Source organism: Urocitellus parryii, chromosome 4 (genome assembly GCF_045843805.1).
Source record: "Urocitellus parryii isolate mUroPar1 chromosome 4, mUroPar1.hap1, whole genome shotgun sequence".
Classification (NCBI taxonomy): Eukaryota; Metazoa; Chordata; class Mammalia; order Rodentia; family Sciuridae; genus Urocitellus; species Urocitellus parryii.
In genome coordinates this window covers 136,082,316-136,094,883 of record NC_135534.1, presented here as the reverse complement: position 1 = coordinate 136,094,883, position 12,568 = coordinate 136,082,316, and positions in this window count along the sequence as shown.

Genomic DNA, 12,568 nt, shown 5'->3' with positions numbered 1-12,568 from the left:
AGAAATAAAGCCTTGGAATACTGTATGTAAAGCCATATTTTAAAGGTATAAATATTAAAATATACTATTAGTTTACATTGAATTCTCAGACTGATGCCATAGTGGCTAGAAATAGATGATACTATAATGAAGTATTTCAAAGAAACAGGAAAGAAAAGGTAATTTTGGAGAATATAAGATTATAATGTCGTAATGTACACCAAAGTTCAGATGGATTGAAAATGAAAATGAGCTAGAAGGATGCCGCAGTCTGGCTGGGCACAAAATCACGAGCCACTCACAGCCTTGTAGATTCAAACAGCAATTCTTTATTCTCGAACTCTCACTGGCACTCTACACGCACGTTCTGGGAAAATCCACACTTCCACTGGGCTCTGCATCCCAAAATACTCTCTGAATCCCACGAGAACTCAACAGGAACTCAAGGAGTGGGCGGGCGCCTGAGGCAGCAGGATACTCCCTATTCCCAGCAGGATACACCCTAAACCTGGACCCACTCTAATCCAGCAGGATCCTCCCTAAACCTGGATCCACCCTGGTCCTTGAGCAGGGTCACCTTTCTCAAACAATCATGCAATGTCACTGCAGATGACCTGGGTCCAAGGCAAGCCCATTTCCACAATGGAGAGTCTTCCCTCTAAGCAACATGGGGTAGGCTGACAAGGAAATTGCCATGTGTCATTCCTACTTGGCTATGGCTCTCAGCAGAAGGACATATTGTTAGACCAGGACGCAAGAAAAGACCACTGACTCCAATTAAAATCAAATTAAAGCAAGCTTATTATTTCGACCGGCCGGGCTGCCTTTCCCTCCCAAAACGGCAGGAACAAGACAGCCCCGAGGCTTCTTTGTGGCCCAGTTTTATAGCCCAAAAGTTACACAAAGGGGGGTTACAGATAACAACACTCTGAGGAGCATAACACAAGTTTACATTTTTGCTGGCCCCGGCATCAGAATTTATGGAGATCTTAGAGACTCAGAGAGGGTCATTGTCCGGCCAGGGAAGGCCAGAATTTATGAGGCATCACTAAGGTTTAGGAAAGGGTTATTATCTGGTCAGGGAAAACCGGACCTGGGTGAGTTCAGGGCACGGGCAGGCATTCCAAGTAGGTTCAGAATTTGCAGTAATTTATAGTAAAGCCGAAATTATCTTTTCATGGTTTTATGGCGAGATGCCCAATTTTAAGAAAGGTTGGGTCTATCAATATTAGTGACTATCTGGATGTGATGGAATTTTCCAAATAAAAGCAATGGAAGGATTAAACAGACTAGAGATTTAACTAAGGGTATGTATCTTCTGATTATGAAAAAACAAAAGGTAATTGAGATTGGGAAAGTTGCCAATCAATTTTTTTAAAAGAGGCTTATTATTTTAATATGGAAATGATTTATTCTGATTTTTTAAAAACATTTTTATTGAGAGATTCACATAACACACATTTCACCCATTGGAAGTGTATACTGCAATGGTTTTTAGTATGACCATCACCACAATCAATTCTAGAAACTTTTCACCCCAAAAGAAACCTTATGCCCTTTAGCAGTCACTCTCCATAAACCCCTCATACTAATATGTGTGTGTGTGTGATATACACATATATTAGTATGAAAAAATATATATGTATATATTTGGTACCAGGGGTGCTTAACAAATGAGTCACATCCCTAGTTCTCTTTATGTTTTATTTTGAGATAGGGTCTCACTAAGATGCTTAAGATCTCACTAAAATTAGCTGAGGCTGGCCTTGAACTTGCAATCTTCCTGCCTCGGCTTCCCAAGTCTTTGGAATTACAGGTGTATGCTACCATGCACAGCTCTAATATGTATTTTTAAAGCATTAAGATGCCAAATGAAAAATGAAAAAAGGTTATAATGATTCACAAAGGTGAAATAAAGTAAATATTAATGTCTAATATGAAAAATGTCCATATCTTCAGTATCTATCAGTACTAAAGGACTTATACTATATAAGATACCCATTTAATTGTACATCTTATGTGGAACGAATCTTTCTCTACAGTAGTCCCAATAATTGAACCAATCCTGTGGGCCACTGTTAATCAGACTTTAAGATCTCAGGATGCTTAGATTGGTAGCAATTTTACCTATAGCTCCTGAGAATGTATGTGACTTTTATTTTCTTATACTGGTAAATGTTCAATCAATAAAAATATCCCAAATTAAAACAATTTAATTTTTGGATATCAGATTAGCAGTTCGGGTGCTAGACAACAATACTTAGGACATCATGCAGAGGCTGCAGATAATATAATTGTTTGGAAAAATATATATATCCAATAAAAAGGAGCATTTGGAATTCTTCTGAAATCACATGCCAATATTAGAGAGTCCTTCCCTCAAACTCCCTGAAATTGTTGCTTGCCAAATATGCATTTTGAGACTTTTCCACATGTGGTTTGCCTTAGAAGTCCTATTCTCCACACCCCCAGCCTTCATTTGGAGGAGGAAAGAGCCCTGCCTTCACTCCTCTTTTACCCACACAAATGTTTTGGATTTAAACTTCAGTGCTCAGCAGAATGTTTCAAGGCCTTATACTCCAGGCAACTCTATAAGATATCGCAATTGCACATCCCAGGTGGAGAGTGCTAGTTTCAGCAGTGGCCCAGAAAACTTGGATCAATTTTATGGGCCACTGTCAATCTGCCTTAAACCCCAGCATGCTTATATTGGTAGCAATTTTGCCTGTAGCTTAGAATGTAGTACATATAGAATTTCATTTTCTTCCTTCAGATAAATGTTTATCCAATTGCTTGGTTGATGAGGATGATCTGGCTCTTTGAGCTGTATGCCAGTGTGAAACAGATGTTTGCTTTCAGCAGGACTCAAAAATACACTTATTCCCCTGGAACATCCATCTGAACATTTGAACGTGGGAGTAACTTGGATGAGCAATATTAGTGCAGGAGGAGGACCTTATTTAACTATAGAATTTGGAGCATTTCATATGAAAGCTCATTGACCTTTTAGCTGAGAAACAGAAACCAGTGTTTTGTTGTTGTTGTTGTTGTTTTTAATGCTTAAAAAATCTGCAGAACATGGATACTATTCATTGCTGGCTTAGATGTTACTAGGTACTCATTTTTCCTTAATTAGAGAATATTTTTTTTAGTTTCTCTAATCAAAATCATTTAGATAAGACCTTACATGTTGAATACAGTGCTTTACTCCCCATACAAATGGGAAAAAAAAATAAGTCAAGTTTCTATACCAGCATGACTATTCCTTTCTGTATGGTGCCAATTCATCATGGTGAACTGGGACACCTTTTCCAAAGTTGACAGCACAGTCAAAAGTTCCAAGAATTCAAATTTATAGTGTGTGTGTGTGTGTGTGTGTGTACTCCAATAATAGAGGTTTATTATGTATCAATAGCAGCAACATCTTTTCCGGGTTCTGTAGTTATCTGAACAAAATTGTAGAGATATCTAGCACATTTCATTTCAAAAAGGAAGCAAAAAAAAAAAAAAGTAAAAAGCAAAACCTAGAAAACAGAAAAGTTCTGTTATTGTTGGGATTTATTTATAATATACTTTCTTTGTCATTAGACACATTAGCAAACTCTTCCTGGCCCAGTTAGCATTCCCTTATTTGACATGATTCAAAAGAAGTGTTTTCTCTCAGGGGAAGCTTTCCTTGCCCCTTGGCTTGAAGAATGTCCATTTAAATATATTCTATGATGTCTATTGAGTGAATAATGACAACTGGCATTTATTGAGCATTTCCTTTCTGCGTGTTCTAAGCGCTTTACACCTATTACTTCCTTTCACTCCACAACCACCTACTATTTGGGTTACTATTGGCCCAAATTACAAAAAAAGTTTTTTAAAAAGGCCTGAATCTATGACAAATGGCATGCTTATCTCTAACTATCTGCATTCTACTGTCTCAATTACCCATCTCCTTCCCCAAACCCTGCTCTATTTTGAGAGCAGCACTTTTTCCCTGTGGTATTTGTTTTGGTTTGAGTTTTGGTACTGGGGATTGAATCCAGGGGCATATTACCACTGAGCTACACCCCCAGCCCTTTTTAGTTTTAATTTTGAGACAGGATTTCACTAAGTGCTGAGGCTGGCCTTGAACCTAGATCCTCCTGTCTCAGCCTCTGGAGTCACTGGGATTTCAGTCTGAAGCCTCCCAGCCCAGCACATAGCAACACTTTTATGTGGGGCCAGTGGTACTCAAGCATGCATGCCCTGCATCGTTAGCCACTTAGGCAAGAAACTTTAGGGGCAAATGCCTACGTTAACACAACTTCAGAGTATCCTTTGTTTGTTTCAGCTAAAACTTTTTGGAGAAACATAAAGAACCAGCTAAGGTCACCCAGTCACTCTGACTTGATCTTTTAGGCACCTGGGGTAAACTTGGCCCACTATAACATTGAGCTGAGCATGCTCAAGAAGGTTCAATCACCATCTTTCCTTTCTGAACCTGTACTCTATGACCTTGAGCGGAGCATACCCAGAAATGTGCCTGCCCCTTCATGTATGTGAATATGTACAGGCTCGCCAAATAAAATCCCATGCTTCCTTTCCTCAGAGAGTGTATGAGCTTGCAATACTCCCAGTGGTCTCCTTACTACAGTAAATCTTCCTCCATTTGTTTATCTCCTGGTTATGTTTCAATTACCAGAACTCTAGGCCTGAAGCCCTGTTTATAGGGACCAGGGACCCAACAAATCAGGACTGGCCACTTACCCCAAACAACAAATGGAAAAAGTAATAATGAAAAATAGGAAAGGAATCTTTTTATCAGTGTAGCTATACTGAGAGGACAAGGGGACCCATGTTCTTAGCCCTGTCTTCACAGGGCTCACAAGGACTTCCATGTTTTATAAGGAGAGAGTTGGAGATGTGGTAGAGGTAGAGGCTTGCCTGGCATGCAGGAGGCCCAGGGTTCAATCCCCAGCATTACCAAAAGAAAAAAAAAAAAAGAGAGGGGAGTGAGGGTAAGGGTTGGAGGTTTGCATAGCTGGAGGCTCTGTGCAGCTGCCAAAGCAGATGATCTGGATTGGGAGTGGTTGTCCTTCATTATCTCCAGTTTGGTCTGGGGGACTTTGTCATGATCTTGATAAGCAAGTTACTGTTGCCTGGGGGATAGTTTTGACCCATCACAAGATGTATATTTATCTGATCTGAAATTCCTGGAATGCAGGGGTGACTCAGAGCAAAGGAAACAGTGAGGCAGCAATGCAGGAAAAAGTGAAGAGTTCAAGTCTTTGCTACATTTTTGGGCTTTGCACTCACCAAGATGTGAACCCATTGTTTGTCTGCATTGCCACTGACCTACACCTCCAGCCAGCACTTCTTTTTCTGAACAGCAAATGAATTGAGAAATTAAAGGGGTGGAAATAAAAATAATTAATTCATGAGTTACTGAAATCAACACCAAAAGAGTGTGTGGAGATTGGGGAGAAAGCAAAAGTAAAATCAGCACCTATATGAGGGGTGCAGGCCAAGGGGAGGGTCCTGAGAAATGCTCGTTAATCCTCTTCAAGAAGAGCAGAGGAGCGGCAAGTCTAAAAATCATGGGGGAGTAGTGCTGTCTGTCTTAACACTGGATGAAAATATAGGAGGACTTAGGTTGGAAGTGTTTCCAGAGACAATCTTTATTTTAAATATACTCTCTAACAGTGGAAGGCTGACCCTGGGAATGTGAGGAACCGCCATGACTCCTGAGGCCCCTGTGGGGCTGGTTTTTGTGTTGCTGAATGAATTGTGCAAACTGATGGTATTTGCCAAGGAATGTGAGGGGAGGAGAAACCTCCCATCTGGAAAGACCTGAAAAGACTGTTAGGAGCAGGGAGGTAGACAAATGAAAGCTATACCTGCCCCCAGGTTGTTGAAATAAGGTATAACTGACAAACAAAAATTGTACGTAATTACAGTGAACAACATGGCGTTTTCAAATATGTCAGAAAGTGATTGCCACAATCAAACTAATTAACACATTCATCACCTCACACACACATTCCTTTGTGTGTATGTGCGTGAACACTGGATTTCTACTCAGCAAATTTCAGTTCACAATACATTGTAAACCAAAGTTATGCTCTGCATTTCTTCTCCAGAACCGAAAATTTGTGCCCTTTGACCACCCTGCCATTTCCCTCAGTCCCTAGCAACCAACTTTCAACTCTGTTTCTGAGTCTGACCTCTTTAGGTTCCACATATTAATATCATGCAGTGTTTGTCTTTCTGTGTTCACATTATTTCATTTAGCGTAACGTTCTCTAGGTTAATGCATGTTACAAATGGCAAATTTCCATCTTTTTTTTTTTTTTAAGAGAGAGGAGAGACAGAGAGAGAGAGAAAGAGAGAGAATTTTTTAATATTTATTTTTTTTAGTTCTCTGCGGACACAACATCTTTGTTTGTATGTGGTGCTGAGGATGGAACCCGGGCCGCACAAATGCCAGGCGAGCGTGCTACCGCTTGAGCCACATCCCCAGCCCCAAATTTCCATCTTTTTAATGGCTGAGTAGTACTACACACAAACACCATATTTAGTTATCCATTCATTTGGTGTTGAATACTTTGGTTGACTCCATGTCTTGGCTATTGTCAGGAATGCTGTGGTGAGCATAGAAGTGCAGATATTTCTTTGAGACAGTGATTCTGTTATGGTCTAGGGGTCCTGGGTTTATTGTCTCCATTCAGCAAAGAATTGAAGAACAGGACACAGAGATAGATAGCCGGAAGACAGATTTATTGCAAGTGATTGCAACAGACTTCTCCAAAGAGACGGGGCCCAGGAGCCAGAGTCCATTAGAGAAGTTTTGAATTGTCCTTAATTTTGAATTGTCCTTTTTATGGTCTCTGGCTCAATTCCTCCTCTTCTTGTCTTCTCTCCTGTCCATGCTCTTTTCTCTATTTTTCTTTGGTATAACCCATGTCCACGCATCTATTTTAGTCTGTCTATTAGATTCCCCACTTAGGCGCACAAATATGAAAGTGTCCATCTAATTGGGTCTCCTGCTTGCGTCCACAAGCACTTTGGTCAACTGGGAAGATGACCTCATTGGAAGACCTTCTCCATACTCCTTTGGTCTGGACCTGCCCCTGACTTCCTCACTCACCATCTTGCCCTGGCTGCCTATGCCCTTCCACTTCTCCCTCAATTTCAGTTCCCTTGGATACCTACTAACTAGTGGGTATTGATGGATCATATAATAGTTCCAGTTTTAGTTTGTTAAGGAAACTCCATTCTGTTTTCCATATGGATATATTGATTTACATTCCCCCAGCAATATACAGGGTTCCCTTTTTTTTCTATATTCTCACAGCAACAAAATTTGACTCTTTGGTATTAGCCATTCTAGCCAGTATGAAATAGTATTGTGATTTCTATTTGCATTTCACTGATGATTAGTGATGTTGAACACTTTTTCTTATATCCATTGGTTATTTGTATATCTTTGGTAAAATTTCTGTTCAAGTCCTTTGTCCATTTTTTAAATTAGGTTAATTGGGGGTTGGAGTTATGGCTTAGCAGCAGAGTGCTCACCTAGCACAGTGGGGTGCTGAGTTCAATCCTCAGCACCACATAAAAATAAATGAAATAAATGTATATGTCCAACTACAATATATATATATATATATATATATATATATATATATAGAGAGAGAGAGAGAGAGAGAGAGAGAGAGAGAGGTTATTTGAGTTTGGGGCATTAAGCTAGAAGAGTTCCTAATGCATTTTTTATGTTAGCACCTTATTGGGTATAAGGTTTTCAGATATCGTCTCCCATTCCATAGGTTGTTTTTTCATCTTTTTGACTGTTTACTGTGCCATGCAAAAACTTTTTAATTTGATACAATACCATCAGTCTATTTCTGCTTTTGTTGCCCATATTTCTTACAAATTTATAATTTCTATGATTTGATAATAGAATAAAATACATATTTATAATAAAATTAAATATTTATTTAATTTATATATTTAATGTAACATAATTGAATATATTTAATTACTATATACTTAATTTAACAGAATTAAATATTTTAATATATTATATGTTAATATATTTGTATATTAATATATAGTACAATCTAATGTATTAATGTAATATTCACTTATATCATAATATATTAATATATAAATTATTGACAAGACAAATATCAAGGAAATTTTCTCCATGACTTTTGTATTTTCTTTCTTTTTTTAAAAATTTTTTAGTTGTAGATACAATATTGTGTAGACACAATACCATTATTTATTTTTATGTGGTGCTGAGGATCGAATCCAGTGCCTCACACATACTAGCGAGCACTCTACCACTGAGCCACAACTCCAGCCTGATTTTTACATTTTCAGGTATTATGTTTGTCTTTGATCCATTCTAAAATTATTTTTTAATTTTTCTTTCTTTTTTTCTGTACTGGGGATTAAATCCAGGGGTGCTTTACCACTGAGTTATATCCTAAGTCCTTTTTTATTTTTTTATTGAGATAGGGTTTAGCTAAGTTGCTGAGACTGGCCTCAAACTTGAGATCCTCCTGATTCACTGGGATTACAGGTGTCCCCCACCACGCCTGGCTTTGAGTTGATTGCTGTATATGTTAGTGGTTAGTGTGGCATTCCTTTTCCTTTCCCTTTTCTTTCTTTCTTTTTTTTTTTTTTTTTTTTTTTTGAGGTAGTGCTGGGGATTGAATCTGGGGCCTTGCACATGCTAGGCAAGTGCTGTATCACCGAGATACATCCCCAGCCCTCCAATTTCATTCTTATTATGTGGATATCAAGTTTTCCCAAGAATATTTATTAAAGAGATTATCTTTTCCCCATTTGTACTCTTAGAATATTTTCTTAATGCCTAATTGCCGTGGCTAATAATATTTTAGTACCATATTGAGTAGGAGTAGTGAAAATGGGCATCCTTGTTTCTGATCTTAGAGGAAAAGATTTCAATTTTACACAACTGAATATGATACTAGCTGTGGACTTCTCAAATATGGCCTTTATTATATGGAGGTACAGGTTCTTCTGTACTTAAATTGTTGAGAGTTTTACCATAAAAGGAAGTTTGTCCAGTACTTTTTCTGCAATTATTGACATGATTATATAATTTTTATACTTTAGTCTATCAATGCCTGGCATGGGAGTATGAAATTCCAAGAGGGGCAATATGGTTGAATCATATAGAGAGCTTATCAAAAGGGACAAGGGCCCGGGATCTGGGCTAAGGGAAAGTAGTGTAAGCTGAGGAAGATTGTATGTAGCAAGCAAGGTTGTTTTATTTCATAGATAAGGTCTCCAGGTAACAGCCACCTGTGCTCATCTCTGTCTGACCCACTCAGGCATCAGACCACCAATCTCTACTTCCTTGGTGGGGGGATTATTAGAAATGCCTGTTTCTTGTGCTGAATATAGATAGAGGTCAATTTCTCTTACAAAAGGACATTTTTTTTCATCAGAGCCATCCCTCTGCCTGCAAAGGCCTGCAATTTCTCTCAATGTGAACCAACTCCAAATATGCAAAAGGACTATATTTGGGGTGAAATATTTTACCCTTTTTTATAGTAACAATGTTTCCTATTTCATTCATAATTTTATTATTTGAATCTTGTCTCCATTTTTCTTTTTTTTGTGGGGGATACCAGGGATTGAACTCACGGGCAGTCAACCACTGAGCCACATCCCCTGCCCTATTTTGTATTTTTATGTAGAGACAAGATCTCACTGAGTTGCTTAGTGCCTTGCTATTGCTGAGGTTGGCTTTGAACTCAAGATCCTCCTGCCTCAGCTTCCTGAGCCTCTGGGATTATAGGGATGAGCCACTGAGCCCAGTCTTGCCTCCATTTTTCTTAATCTAACTGAAGGTTTTTTAAAATTTCATTCTTGTTTTCAAAAACCCAACTCATACTATCATTGCTCTTTTCTGTTGTTTTTGTTCTTATCTGCTTTATTTTCTTTTTGGGGGGGTGTTAATTTTGGGCTTTTTCTAGTTCCTTGAGGTGTAAAGTTAGATTGTTTATTTAAGATTTTTCATTTTTCTCACCTCCCTCCCCAATATAAGATGTTGCATTTGGGAAATGTGAAAATTAGGATTGCATCTGGGCACACACAAAGAGATCATTATGGCTTGCAGCATGTCCAAAGAACCAAAACGACCTATCTCATTGTTTTTTTATGTAAGTACTATGTGCTATAAGCTTAAGCTTCCCAAAGAGAGGAGATGTTAAAGGTAATTTTAACTTTTTACTTTATGTTAGGTGAAAAACTACCTCAATTTGCCTGGGACTAGAAAGTACCTAGGATTCTGAACTCTGGGGCACAAGAAACTGAGATGGTTTGGTCACAATCCTTGTCTCTTTCCCCATTAATATTCCAGTATAATCTACACAGTGCTTTGAGAGTATAATTAGTGTTTTTGGAGTCATTAGAACAAAAATTGACCAGTGTACCAGCACACAGAAAGAATGCTGGGGTGTTTTAGTTAGTTTTTGTGTCACTCTGACCAATGTAGCTGACAACTTCCAGGAGGAAAAGTTTATTTTGGCCCCTGGTTTCAGAAGTTCAGTCAGCTAACTGCATAACCTAGGCCCAAAGTGAGGCAGAACATCATGGTGGAAGATTATGGTGGAGGAAAGCAGCTGAGGATATGGCAACCAGGAAGCAAAGACAGAGAGGTCTACTCACCAGAGACAAAATATAAACCCCAAAGTTACTCCCCACATGACCTACTTCCTCCCGACCTACTCTACCTGCCTAAAGCTACACCCTCCCTGCCTACAGTTACTGTCCATACTAGTGAAGCAATCCTCTGATTAGGTTACAGCTCTCATAATCTGATCACTTCACCTCTGAATGTTCTTGCATTGTCTTACATAAGAGTTTTTTGGGGACACCACACATCCAAACCATAATGGTGCTGCATGTAGTCTTGCTCTGTGCAGCTGTCACGCTCACATGTAGAGCGTTCAGCATTGTCAGGCAAAGTTTCTGATTAAGGAGAGGATTGTAACTGAGCAGGGCCTAAGGATGGCATCCTCTCTATGGAACCTGAAAAGCTTCACCCAAGGTATTTGCATTCAGACCACCCTACCTCTGAAGGGGTCTTTGTGGGCAGGGCTTGTGGATGGTTAGAAAGCAGGAGGTATCCAACAAGCTGGTTTTAATTACAACACACCCATGTGTATCCTGAATTACCCCTAACATACTTCACAGGTTCTGCTTTGGAAAACACTTCTCCAGCCTACCCAGGAACGAATGCTGCCAGTCTGAGTGTCCTTGATGGTGCCCTCTCTCCCCATACCCAGTTACCCAGCCTCTGTCCTCCACAATGCTTCTATTCAAATGCTCCTCTCCTGTCATCAGGCCCTGTTTATCCCTCATCATCTCTCACCTGGACTATTGCCAGTTTCAGAGCTGCCCACTCTTGAATGTTGGCTTCCTGAAAATATCACTGAAACAACCTGGCCATGAGACAAAGCAGACTCTATTGCCCGTTGCAGTGATGGAGGGCGCCATCTGAAGAGTCTTGGTAGCATTCCAGTGGGAAGAAGACCAAATTAAGCTATTTGTGAGGTTTTGAATTCTGGGTAAGGGGGGGGCCTGATGATATGGTTATCTTGGATAATGATCATAATAAATAGGATCACAGGACACAGCAAGGGGAGGATTTTAAGGCATAGGATTCAAACAGTCTAGGAATATAAATGTCCTTTAATGCTATTTATAGATCTTTAAGGAACTGTAGAAAACAGTTATTTACAAGTTTTACCTTCCAGGGCAAGCAGTTGGGGAATAATACAATGGTGTTGATGGAGACAGGGAACTGTGGGTTCAGACAGCTTTGCTTCTCACCTGCACACCTCTGAACTCATACTTTTCAACTCCGGTAATAACAATAGTGGTAATAACACAGTAACAATAATAGTAGCAGCAAATATTCAGTCCTTACCATATGCCAAGCACTGTTGGAAGCATTTCATTTCATGTTGGCTTGTTTAATTCTCACCACAATTCTGTTTTGAGGACACTATTTTGTCCACGTTTCAAAAATGTAGGAAATAAAGCAGCTCCGAGAGGGCAATTATGCAAGTCACAGAGCATCTCCCCATTTGTCACCTAAGTTGTTTCAATGATTCCCTGTTGCCTAAAAGATAAAACCTTGATTTCTTCGAATGGTACACGATGTGAGGCCAGGGTCTGCTCTCTGCTCCACTTCTCCAGTCTTCTTTATTGCAGAACATGCTGTATTCATTCCTGGACCACACGTGGCTCTCTGAACACATGGTGCTATTCATGTCTCTATTATGGTGGCTGAAGGGGATCTTGGCCCTGGTGTCTGCTCTAATAAAGTAGACTGGGGAATCAATCTCTTCCTTCCCTTTCTGCCCATTCCCTTTGTCCCATTTCATGTGAAGTGAGATTAAGAAGGTGCTCCTCTCATTTTACAGGAAATAGATGAATTTCCCAATACTGAGGAAGCAAAGTGGAGAAGTGGAGAGATGCCCACTGAGTTGTGAGGCTCTCCTTTGAGCCCTGGATCAAGCTGAACCCAGGCCTCTTTGGTCATGTGATCCAATAAATCCTGTCTTTGATTGTT